Here is a 12309-nt window from a genome sequence, read left to right on the forward strand (position 1 = left end):
ATGTTCATGCTTTGCTACGTTTTTCCAATTCTTCCATCTGCTAATAAACTTTAGATATATCTTTTTTTTTACCTGCAAGCTTTATTAGAAAACTATGAAATAACAAAAGGAAAAGTGCATAGACAAAATAGCAACAATAGTAATTAAAGAAAGGAGATGTAGAGTACTTATCTTTTTTAGGAAGGCGAGCTCCCTCTTAAACTTGGACCTTTTTCACCAACCTTGTCCTTATATCAGCATGTTGTTATTTCTGTCATCTTCAACAACTATTTCTTCTTCTTACAACAGAAATAGTTAGTTAGGGTTTTGTTTCTAGGGTTTTCTAATTCAAACCTTTGCTAGGGTTTACAAACCCTAGATACTTTAAAGTCTTCAAGACCTGCCATTTAAGAATTGCAAATTCTACAAGCATACTAATGAGTTAGTTGCAAAACCCTAGAGATGTTATTGACAAGCCTTCTATGCATGAGATTCCATTCCTTAATCATAAAAACCTAGTCTTCATATGCAAGGAGAGAATTCAAATGCTATATGAACGAGTTCTAATATATCTATAAAAATTCATTTATAATATGATATTATCTTTCAAGAGAGCATAAGGTCGTTAGCTTGATCATGACTTAGAAACTTAGTATCACAGGTCATTGGTTGCAAGTAAAAATTATATGTACCTCGTTTAAGTTTATCTATCCGACCTTTCAGTCTTTCTATCACAGGGATCCGATCCTTTTGCAACATAGATGAATTTATTTTTCTTCAACATCTTCCTCCAACAAAGATACCTCAAACTTTTAGCCATTGAACCACAAATATTTCTACTTTCAATGTCCTTTGTCTTCGCTCACAAAGTTTGCACAAACATAGTCTATAGAGGAGGCTCAATCTCGCATAAACTTCAAACTCTTTTTAGACTTCACAGATAGGTCGGCTTCATTAATGTAATTCGTCTTTCTTTTATGTATGGGAAGGATATCAAGGCTATTTCACAAACTTATGCCACAGAATTCATCATTACGCTCTCTTGCATTGTGCCAAAGTGTTACAAGTAACATAATTCCTTAGGTTTTGATGCTTGCCACATAGATAATTTAAATGCCATGGATGGATCGAACCTTTTTTCATAGGAGTAAACTCTCTTTTCCACATAGATATATCTCAGAAATTTCGACACTTTGTTACAAGTGCAAACTTCAAAATTTCAAACCTCTTGTAGCAGGAGTAAATTATAGTCTTCGGCCTTTATGATACACATGATTCAGACTAGAACTAGACCATAGTCTAGCACACAATATTAATTACAGATTTTGACTCTTTGCATAGTGTACGAGTTTTAGAGGTTTCGATCTTCTAGAACAAAGATGGATGACATGAAATAATTTTCTTTTTCAAGAAATTGGATCATAAACTTCCTCCATAGATATAGGATCACCTTGGTGTCATCATAGATGCCTTGAATCTATACTTAGATGTCACGTCCTCAAAGGAATAGTTCCTTAGAAAAAATTCGCATTCCTCATAAATACATTGTCTTAGACAATTCATATTCCACAGAGATATATAGCTTTATTACAGAGATTCAAACTTCTTCTTTGGCATTCTAATATTATTTGAGAAGGCGTACATGGTGAGCCCTGGTATTGCACCAAGAGTGTTTCCACTCCCAACGACTCCTCAACTCTATTTATCAACCTAGGGTCCATACAAACTTCGAGGTGACAGTGTTATATACACAATAGATGGGATTCTACTCATGCCACCCTCAACTAGGACATTTGATCAATAGTGCTCCAAGACCATTCTTCCTACTGAATTAGAAGGAAAACTAACTAATGAAGGTGCAATTCAGAAGCTAGATCTAATGATAAAAAAGGAAAATGCTTTTTGAACCTCAACCTATAAATGTTATTGAATCAATTCATGAAAAGATAAGAGCTACACTACTTGCAGAAAGGGAACTACATTATCTTGCAATCAACCATCTAGCTACCAAATCTACTTGCAGACAGGAAGCTAACCTACAAAATCATAACTCAAGATTCCATGCATCATCTATCTAGCTCACACTTTCATATAAATCAATGTTCTATTTGTGCTAAATCTGTGATAAAGAAACTAATGCTATTCTATTTTGCAGTGAAGGAAAAGGATGGTTGGAGTGGCCTAGGTGTTACCCTTGATCATGGAGTCATAGTTGGGGGTCAACCTACTTCTAAACTAAGTCCAAATTGCATAAAAGGTCAAAACAGGTGGTGAAACAAGTTGTTATAGGTATGCTACAGGAAGCCCTATAATGCTACAGGAAGGTTGCCGAGAAGGTTTAGGAGGTAGGAATGATGGGTTCAAGGGATGGAAAGGTGGATGGAGGTTGGGGTAGATGGATGAAAGGTGACCAACACCCCTAGCCAAGCTCAAAGCCTTTGGAAGGCTTGTTTTGCACTAGGAGAGTTGCTCACGGTGATCTAAGGGAATGATCTCAAGAACAAAACTTTGAAGACATAATTTGGGATTCATCAAAGAGGGTGAGGAAGTCTAAGATGGAGATGGTGAAAGTCCCCTTGCCTACATATCCAAACAACCCTACAACATCACATGCATATACCCTTTTATCATTGACAAAATGAAACAACTAATAGTGGAAAAGATGAGTTGAATTTAAATGTCATCTAATCTATGCCAAAAACTCTGATCTAGTCAATAAATCAACTCCTAAGCTGCCATAAGCACACGCAAAGCAAGATGAATAACATAGATCTTTTCCCAATAAATCATAAACATACTATTTTTGGACTGTGATTGTAGATCCTTCCATTCATGCTCCCATGGGAGAGATGAGATAGAGGTTGCAATCACAAGATTTTTCAGGGGTTATTTTCTAATGAAATGCAAAAAACTAATAAACACTTTAAACTAAAAAGAAATACCAATACATAAGAGGGACCTAAGCCACTGGGGTTGGGCCCAAACCTAAGAGCCTCAGCCCTTTGGAACTAACTCATTGATTAACCAATAAGAAACTTCTCATTATCATTGCATCAATGTCAAATACATCACATAAACAGTGAAAATTAATAGTGTTAAGTGCTTGAGCTCGATAGCTTCCTAGTTGAAAACAAAGCTCGAACCCTAATGAGCTCTTTTGAATGTTTATTTATACAAGACGGTAGCTACTAGAAGCTCCCTAGAAAATAGGAATGTGTGTCTCCCAAAACTCAAGAAGGGTGGATCTCGATCTTCTTTAACTGCACTTGCTTGGATGCCAATGATCTCGTCTTGCTTGGCTACCAATGAAATCGTGCTGATTAGAGAGAGTGTGGTGATCTTGGTTGATTGAAGGAGTTAAGGAGGTGGACAACCTCCTAGAATCTCTCCCTATTGCCTTCTCTGGTCTCCTGCATGGAAATCATCTAAAAAATGATCCATTTCCTATAATTAAACCATATTAGGCCACATGACATAGAAAAACATATTTTACCCCTCTCACTAAGCATAATATAACAAAAATTGTAAATAAATGTGAGAAAAAGATAGTTCTAAAGCTGGAGGATGACATTATGACCCTTATGATGTACCTATTGATGAACCTCATCATCACCCCCTACTAAAATTGTTGCTCATCCTCTAAGCAACTTAATCATCTATGTCCATTTATTTCGTGGCCTCGGTGGCCTCCCTAATCCCAAGGCTCCTTAGATGGTGTGCCTTCTTGGGGATAGAAACCTGCATTCTTTTCTATCTTTGTCCACTCCTTCTGCTCCTCTGCTTCATTTCTTCCTTCTTGTAGGCCTAGCAGCAAGGGTGGACTAAGCTTGAGTCTTATCCAATTAAATTTTAATCTTTTCATGATTCTTTTGTACAGGGGTGTCCTCTCCAATGCATTCCTCATCCTTTTAGGAGAGTGGTATTCTCTGATCTGGAGACTGTGGGGTAAGGAATTCCATCTCCTCTGACAGGCTTGCTGGCTTTCTGTTCCCAACAACCTGAGTGTGTCTTCAAAATGTGAGATGGCTTGTTCCTGGGTGACAAGGTATCTAGGTGCTAGGTCAGCATCAATGGAGATGATGCTATGATTGCTCATGATAGCCTTGGGCTCATTAGCTCTACCCTGATATATAATGGTTCATTTTCTTCGTTTTCCATGACTCTTGTTACTTCCTCAGCTCTTTCCTCCTCATGAGTCATCCAGGATGTTAAGGCTTTCAGTGGTGTATCCCACAATTTTTCATTGTGATCCCAAATACTCATATCAGTCAAGGTGAGGTTATGAATGTAAAAATCAACCAATTTCACTCTGTCCTCCATGATAGCTTGGTTGCAAAATTCAATGAACTGTTTGTAATCTTGAAATGGCATGGACCCATGTTGTGCTGATGTTTTGATTTGGAATTGTAGCCACTTGTTACAAATCCATTTGGGCACATCACTCCCATAATTCAGATCAGTATCATTAGGGTTCATCAAACCCTAATTCAGTTGCTACATGCCCTAGATAAGTCACCATTTTGAATGCCTCCTTCCCTGAGAGTTTCTTGGCCTGAATCCCTCCAGAAATGCCTCCTTGAGGGACCAACGCAGCCTTGGACAGGGGTAAGTGCGCTTCAGTGCAGGTAGGCCCATGTCAGGGTGCTCTGCAGAGCACCTAGGCCCACTTTGACCTGCGCTGGGTGAGATTGAGCGAAATTCACATAGGGTTTTGGGAATATTCTTATCTTCTGGATCCATCTAGAAGATTCCCACACTTATCATCTCCTATGAGCTCGAAATTGGATAGGGAATGAGTTAAGTAACCTCCTATCCTCTCATCCCTTCCTCCATGGAAACTAACTCTAAGTTTGGAAGGCCATTCAATACCCTCATTTATGACCAAACCTTCTCCATTTGCCTATAAATTGAGCACTCATCTAAGTGATCAGGGGCTGGACTTTGAGAATTTGTAAGGAGATACTGTTGGTGTGAGAATTGAGAGTATAAGCAAGTGTTGTTATGCTGTCGAAGTGTTGTGATATTGATGTGATGTTGGTTGGAACCCAAGCTAGAAGAGTGACAATGGATCGGACTTCATGGTTGTAATTCTTCCTTCTACTTAATAAATCTGTTTACACTTTTTTCCATATGCTTATATTGATATATGATGTTTATATGTGTGAATGTATCTGATTCCATTTACTTATAGTCGATAGATCTCTTGCTTTGATTGGTTCTCTGTCTTCTGTTTATGCTTGCAGGTACTTGTTGAGCGAGTTAAGTTCAAGAAGGAGCGACGGGAGCCATACAAAGGAGACAAAAGGAAAGTGAAAGAACAAGTAGGTCCTTTGATTCCCTTTGTCTTATTTATCGTCTATAGAAAAAGGATAAGCGCTTTAAATCTGTTGTTCTAGGTATAGCTACCTACCTAGGGAATTAGTATTTATCCGTAGATGCAAAATTCCTCATAACACCACTGCTCTTTGAGAAAGAGTGCATAAGACTTGGATGGTTTTATGCACTGTAATGCCTCCATGGAGAGGCTTGCCATTGTGGCAAGTTGGGTTTCCTTCTCCTGCAACTTCTCCCTCAACCACCTATTTTCTGCTTGTAGCTTCTCCTTCATTGTGGACTCCCTCTCTCTTAGCTCACTTAATTCCTTGCCCATTTCAAGGACCTTTTCTTCCATGAGGCCCACATATTCCACCTTCTTAGACTTAGAAATTTGCATCCATCTGTGGGTTCTTCCTCTTTCTGCTTCTAGCTCATAGAAAAGTGGGACTGCAATTTTTTGGGGAATAATTCTCCCTCCTTCAATGAATTTATAATAGGAGCTTAGGCTAGGTTGTGGACTAGGCTCTTGGAGCTCTGGGAAGTCCTTCTCAAATTTTTTTGGGGAGGATGCTACCTCCTGTAGCTGTTGTGTCACATTATGCCCCTCCTGTTGCTCATTCTTACCCTCCTGTAGCATCCTCTGCTCCTCCTGTAGCACACTATGTTTTTCCTGTAGCTTCCCATTTTATTCTTGTTGGAGGGTGGTTGGTGTCTTGGGTTGTTTGAAGGAGGTTGATCTGGTGGTGACCTCTTCGATTTTTCTTTCAGTGAGACCTACTTCCTCTTTCTTGCTTGGGGACTCTTCAATTGTGATAGGGGCCTTTGTGGGAGTTTATGGCCTCCCTTGCTTGATCTTGGTGCTTTTCTTGGTCTTAAAATATAGGGGGACTTTCCTTTGTCTCTTCCTTTTAGGTTTGATTGGGGTGCTCAAGGTAGCTAAAGTTGCAACTACCTCTTTTTCAGTGGGTCCTAGAAATAAACTTTCTTGCTTTGGGGATATCTCTGTTTCTCTAGGCTCAGTAGTCTTCTTAGGACTTGATTTTTCCTGTTTCTCACCCTCTTCCTCTTCATCTTGTTCTTTTCCTACCTCTTCCTTTGTTCTTCCATTGTCCTTTCTGCATTTGTTTCTCTTTCCTCTTCTTCTAACCCTACTGCTTCTTCCTCTTTTGTCCTTGCCCCTTCTTCTTCTTCCTTTGTTTTTCCCTCTCTTCCCCAACACTAGAGGCTGGGGTCTCACCTAGTGTGAGGGTTTGTGTGTCAATGAAGGCTTCTCTATCCATGTCTATGAATTTGGACCAAAGGACAAGGATTCTCAATTTGTTCAAGGCATCCACCACTATCAGTTTAATGAGGCCATGGTGGCCTAGGTGTTGGTGTTTTCCCTCTCTCACTTTTTGACTCATGTCCCTGATGGACTGTAGGAGGAAGTATGGCACACTAAGCCTTTGAGCAAGAGGAAATTCTGCCTAAAATCTGAGTTCATGAAGTAATCTAAAGTGGTAGGAATAGACCACACTTAGCCTTCCCTCACAAGAGATGTATTTCAGAATATGGTAGGCCACCTCATCCCAAGGATAAGGTAGGATTTCCCTCCTAACTCCATTCTTGTCCTCGACAAGATTTTCATTGGTAGTGAAGAAATTATTTTTAGTAGTGACATTGGTGGCTTTGTCTTCTCTGCTCCATTTGATCCCTAGAGGTAGGGTTGTCACTCTGCTAATTATTTCAAGGTTGAGTGAGATAGTTAACCCCCTCACCACAGTGGTGGAACTATCCTCTGTTTGTGAGTTCAGGGCCATGGAAAATTCAAAGGCAATGTCATCATCATACCCTTTCAACAACTCGAAGAATCCTAGCCACTGGTGTCTTCTAAAAATTTCTATCACAGGAGGGTGTAGGTGGATTCTTTTAGTATCTAAGGGCTCTCTTCTGTTAAATCCTCCCCCCATCTATTCTATATGTTTTTAGCTAAGTGAGGGATAGATAATTCTTCTAATAGCTTCAATGTATAATTCATTGGCAACAGTGAGTTAAAATTCCATGTTGATGGTAATTGCCTACATTCCCCTTACTCTACTGCCCAAAAATACCTTTCAATTTCACAATTGGACTGATTTTGCCTGTAGAATTTGAAGTGAAATTTTCATACAATCTTATGAATGGATGAAGGAGATGGTGGCACTTAATTTTTATCAAATAGTATGGGATGAAGGTAATAATTGGGAGCCCAATTCGAACCTCTGTATCTTTCCTTCACCCTTTCCGTCTTCCTATAGCAGTTTCTCGGCCCTCCTGTAGCAGTTGTAGGATTTCCTATAGCTTCTTCCTGTAGCAATTGCAGAACAAGGTTTGAAACTCCTAGATAGCACCCTGAGCTTGTCCTCTCCTTAACTATTTTTGAAATTAGCGATTATGCAAAAGAATTTGAGCCCCAATACATAATATGCCATTTTCATCTTAGGCTTGGAGCATTGTGGTGACCTGGTAGTCACAACGGGTTTCCTCTTTTGGACCGTTGTCCCCACTCGGATTAATTATTCCCTATTTCCTTGTAATAACCACCCACTATCTGTGATCCCAACTCAATTGATGTGACACCTACACGTTGCATGAGTTCTTACCATCACTTTTAGTTTACTAGCTGAGGGTGGCCAAGTTAATTGGCCACCTCCAGCTTAGTAAAACATCTCCTCTCAACATTTACACATTTTATTTATTAACACATAGGGAGGAGGTGAGAGTTTTCCATATATGTGCCTACCTCATGATCGAACTAATGCAGGTATTTGGAGCTGGACCACATTACTGGCATCAAGGGATTTGAATTCTTGTGTTTCTTTCTGGTGTATTTCTTCATTGCTCCTCATGATATTTGACTGTTGTGTTTGTTGTGTGTGCAGGTACCGTGTTGATGTACAAACTGCTACTGCTGGTGGAGAATACTTATGGGAGTGAAATGAATACTTCATAGTGGCCTCATAAGTTTCCATCACCCCCCTATTGATGAGAAAAAAAAAATATTATTGCTTGCTATGATGTGTGCACAGGTTGCTACAGGAGGAGGTTTTCTTCCTGTAGCAGTCCTCTTCTTTTCCTCTAGGGTCTTCAAGCTGCATGGGGGTGATGAGAGAGGATATAACATGTCTTGAGGAAAATGCTAGGACTTTGAGGGAGTAGTGTATATTTTTAGAAATGAAGATGATGGCCTCTATGCGTTTCTCCAAATTTTTAGTGAATTTTGTGGATTTTTTTTTTTTTTTTTTTAATGAAATGGGATGGATGAGTGATAGATGGATGGTGGACCATGGTGGGGGAACCTTATTCATTATTTTAAAGGTCATTTTGGGCTTTCCTTTTCCTCGGATCTCCCTCCTGTAGCTTTTCAGAACCCTCCTGTAGCACTATAGTACCTTCCTGTAGCATTTACAGGTCCTTCTTGTAACAGTCCAGAGAGGGGGTGAAACTTGAATTTTGGGATAATGGGATGGTTGAGAGGGGTGATCACATGAGTTTAGATGATGGATATGAAGTGGATGGATGGAGGAGTGAAGGGAATCTTGAGAATTTGGGCCCTATAGCCATGGAATCTGCCATTGTCTTTAATCCTGCAAAATGACAGAAAACAATAAGCAGACATGGTGTAGATCCATTTCTTGTGTGTTTTTTTTTTTTTTTTTAAGACACACAGGCTATCGTAGAGGAGGTTTTCAACCTGTATGCTTGCCTTAGGTGCCTCAAGAGAGGTTTTTACCTAGGGATCTTTATTATTTTTCTTCTCCTTTCTTTTTTGCTCCTGGGCTGCCTTAGAGAGGTTTTCAACCCAAGAGTTGGCCTCAGATGCCTCATAAAGGTTTTCATCGAAGCCTTTTATTTTATTTTTTATTTTCTTCTTTTTACAAATATATCTAGAAATGTTGTGGACTGGAAGTTATGACACTTCCAATCACATTGACTTCTCTGTTGATTGTACTGATGAATTCTTCCTTAGACATAGGTTTTTTGTATACCTTCAGCCTGTAGCCATTGAAAAGCAAGGGAATCCCTTCCTCATCAATGGTCCTGATTTGAACAACTCCATTGTCATGACATTTTTCTATTAGGTATGGGCCTAACCATATTGTCATCAATTTTCCTTTGAAATCCTTGAACCTAGAATCATATAATAATGCCCAATCCCCTTCTTGAAAAACCTTGTCCTTGATATGCCTATCATGCCAAACCTTCCTTTGCAATTGTATAACTTCAGTGTGTAGGAGGGTATGCATTCTGAACTCATCCAAGCCATTCAATTGGAGAAACCTCTCTTGTTGTGCTTTGGTGACATCTAAGTCCAATTGGGCTGCCATTCTCAAAGTATTATACTCAAACTCAATAGAAAGCAGAGCTTTCTTTCCATAAACCAGATCATATGGAGTGAACCCAGTAGTTGTCTTCCAAGTGGTGTTATAGGCCCAAGTGGCCTCCACTAATCTATCTACCCAATCTCTCTTGTTTTTTCTCACAACCTTGGTGAGGATTCTCTCCAATGCCTATTTGTAACCTCTACTTTCCCATTTTCCTGAGGGTGATAGGCAGTAGATGTTATGTGTTTGATATGATGCTTCCTTAGAAGATTCTCAATCAGATGTGATGTGAATTGAGCTCCCTGATCGGTGACTATCTCCCTGGGGTACCCAAATTTGTAGAAGATATTTTCCCTTAAGAACTCAACCACTTTCTCCTTTGTTGCTGCTTTGACAACCTTTGTTTCATCCCACTTTGTCAAGTAATCAGTGCACATAATGATGTACTTTTTCTACCCTGATGGTGGATCAATTGGCCCAATGAAATCCATGCCCCACTTGTCAAATGGCTCCAAGGCCACCTGAGGTTGTAGAGGCATTTCATCCTTGGGTGTGGGTTTTTCCATCCTCTAGCACTGATCACATCTATTGGTATACCTTCTTGCATCTTGGTGGAGAGTTGACCAATAATAGTGAGCTTGTAGAGATTTGAAAGTTGCTATCTTGGCAGCAAAATGGCCTCGATAGGGCCCATCATGGTAGGCCGAGAGGATTTCAAGACTTCCTCTTCCATGTCACATCTCCTTAATATTTGATCTGGTCCCAACTTGAAGAGATTGCCCCAATCCAAGTGAAAGGGGCACTTTTCCTTACAATTCTGCTCTTCTCCCTAGATGATAGATTTGGAGGAAATCTTGCAGCAACTAGGTAGTTGGCTATGTCAGCAAACCATGGAGAGAGCACTAAGATAGAAAATAGGTGCTCATCTAGAAGTTGATCATCAACCATCCCTTCATCACCTGCAAGCAAAGCAAGTCTAGACAAAAAATCTGCAACTACATTTTCTTTTCTTGGCTTGTTAATGATAGTTAAATCAAACTGTTGTAACAATAGAAACCATCTAATGATTCTAGCATTCACATCAGACTTATTCATCAAATATTTAATAACTGCATGATCAGTATGCACAAAAGTTTGGTATCTAGTGATGTAGTGTCTAAATTTTTTTAAGGAGTGTACAACAACTAAGAGTTCTTTCTCAGTTACAATGTAGTTCAATTCATCCTTAGACAAATTTTTACTAATGAAATAAATGGCATAGGGTAACTTATCATCTATTTGTCCCAAGGTTGCTCCCACAGCTTTGTCAGATGCATCAGCATGGATATGGAAAGGCAGAGCCCAATTTGGACCCCTAAGTATTGTTGATTCTGGGTAGCATCGAATGTTCTATAGCCATAAAAATTGGTGGAGAGGCTAAAGCACATGAGATCGCCAATACCCAGAAATGGCTTGGGAAGATTCTAAACTTTTTGGGAGATATTAAAATAATTAATATTTTTAATGGAGTCCCTAAGTCTAAACTTAGGGAAAATAAAATATCAATGTGAATTAATATAAAACTATGTTAGAAGGGTCCAAAAGTCATGGATCAAGCCAGGGTTAATCTTAGCCGTTGATTAGGGACTTAATCTCAGTCGTTGATTAGTCAACGAGAAAAGTATAAGAGGAGGCTTGAGGGTCACTTGGAGGACACACTGAGGGAGACTAGTCAGTTCAATTTTCAGAGCGAGGTTAGCTGAGAAATTCGAACTAATGGTCTAGTGAGCAGTCAAGAGGCAGCAAGTACAGAACAGAGAGAAGGGATCAGCCACTGGAGACCAGCGCTGAGGCAGGAGAGGCAGACGCAGGGCATTTTAGGCAGATGCAACGGCAGCAGGAGACTACGCAATCACAATAGGGCCTACGTGGGTGACATAGAGAGGCCCAGGGCTGACGCAGTCAAGTAGGGGCTGACGCAGAGTATCTGGGAGCCACGCAAAGGTCATCCAAGCTGATGCTGGGACTAGGAGAAGTGCTGGAGGAATTTTCTCTCTGTGGGTAAGCCAGTTTGGCACCCTGTTGTAATGAAGAATTGCTGAATAATAAAATCCTCCCTTGCTGCACCGGTTTTCCCACATTGGGTTTTTCCGGGGATTATTGTCCAAAATATTTGTGTCAATGTGTTGATTCTTGTACATGTGTTTGTTTCTATATTACGATGTGATATCTGCAGCAGAATTTATTTTAATGTTTATTAAAGGAATTTCATAAATAACTTATTGAAGAATAAGTAGGAAAGGTAAATCAGATGTTGCAGTGATAGAATTTTCACATGGTATCAGAGTGAGTAATCAGAGATAGGAAGGGAGAATCAGTTATGGGTCAAGGCCACGATGCAGAGGCATCCACGTCATGGGACTCGCACAAATTTTTAGAATATTGCACAAGAGAAAGAGACTTCGATTTATCCATGTTGGCTTCCAGGCTGGAAGAAGAAGTAGCTTGTATGACTAGTTCTGCATCATCAAAAGTGTGGTGTATAGACAGTGGAGCCTCGTGGCATATGACGAGAATCAGGGAATGTTTCTCAGAATATCAAGAAGAGAAGATGAACTTTCAGATCACCATGGGGAACAAGGCAAAGTGTACTCTAGTAGGGAAGGGTATCATAGTTTTTCAAACAGAATCG

Source organism: Pinus tabuliformis, chromosome 8 (assembly GCF_031772625.1).
Source record: "Pinus tabuliformis cultivar Carrire ecotype Pingquan chromosome 8, CPIR1, whole genome shotgun sequence".
NCBI classification, from domain to species: Eukaryota; Viridiplantae; Streptophyta; class Pinopsida; order Pinales; family Pinaceae; genus Pinus; species Pinus tabuliformis.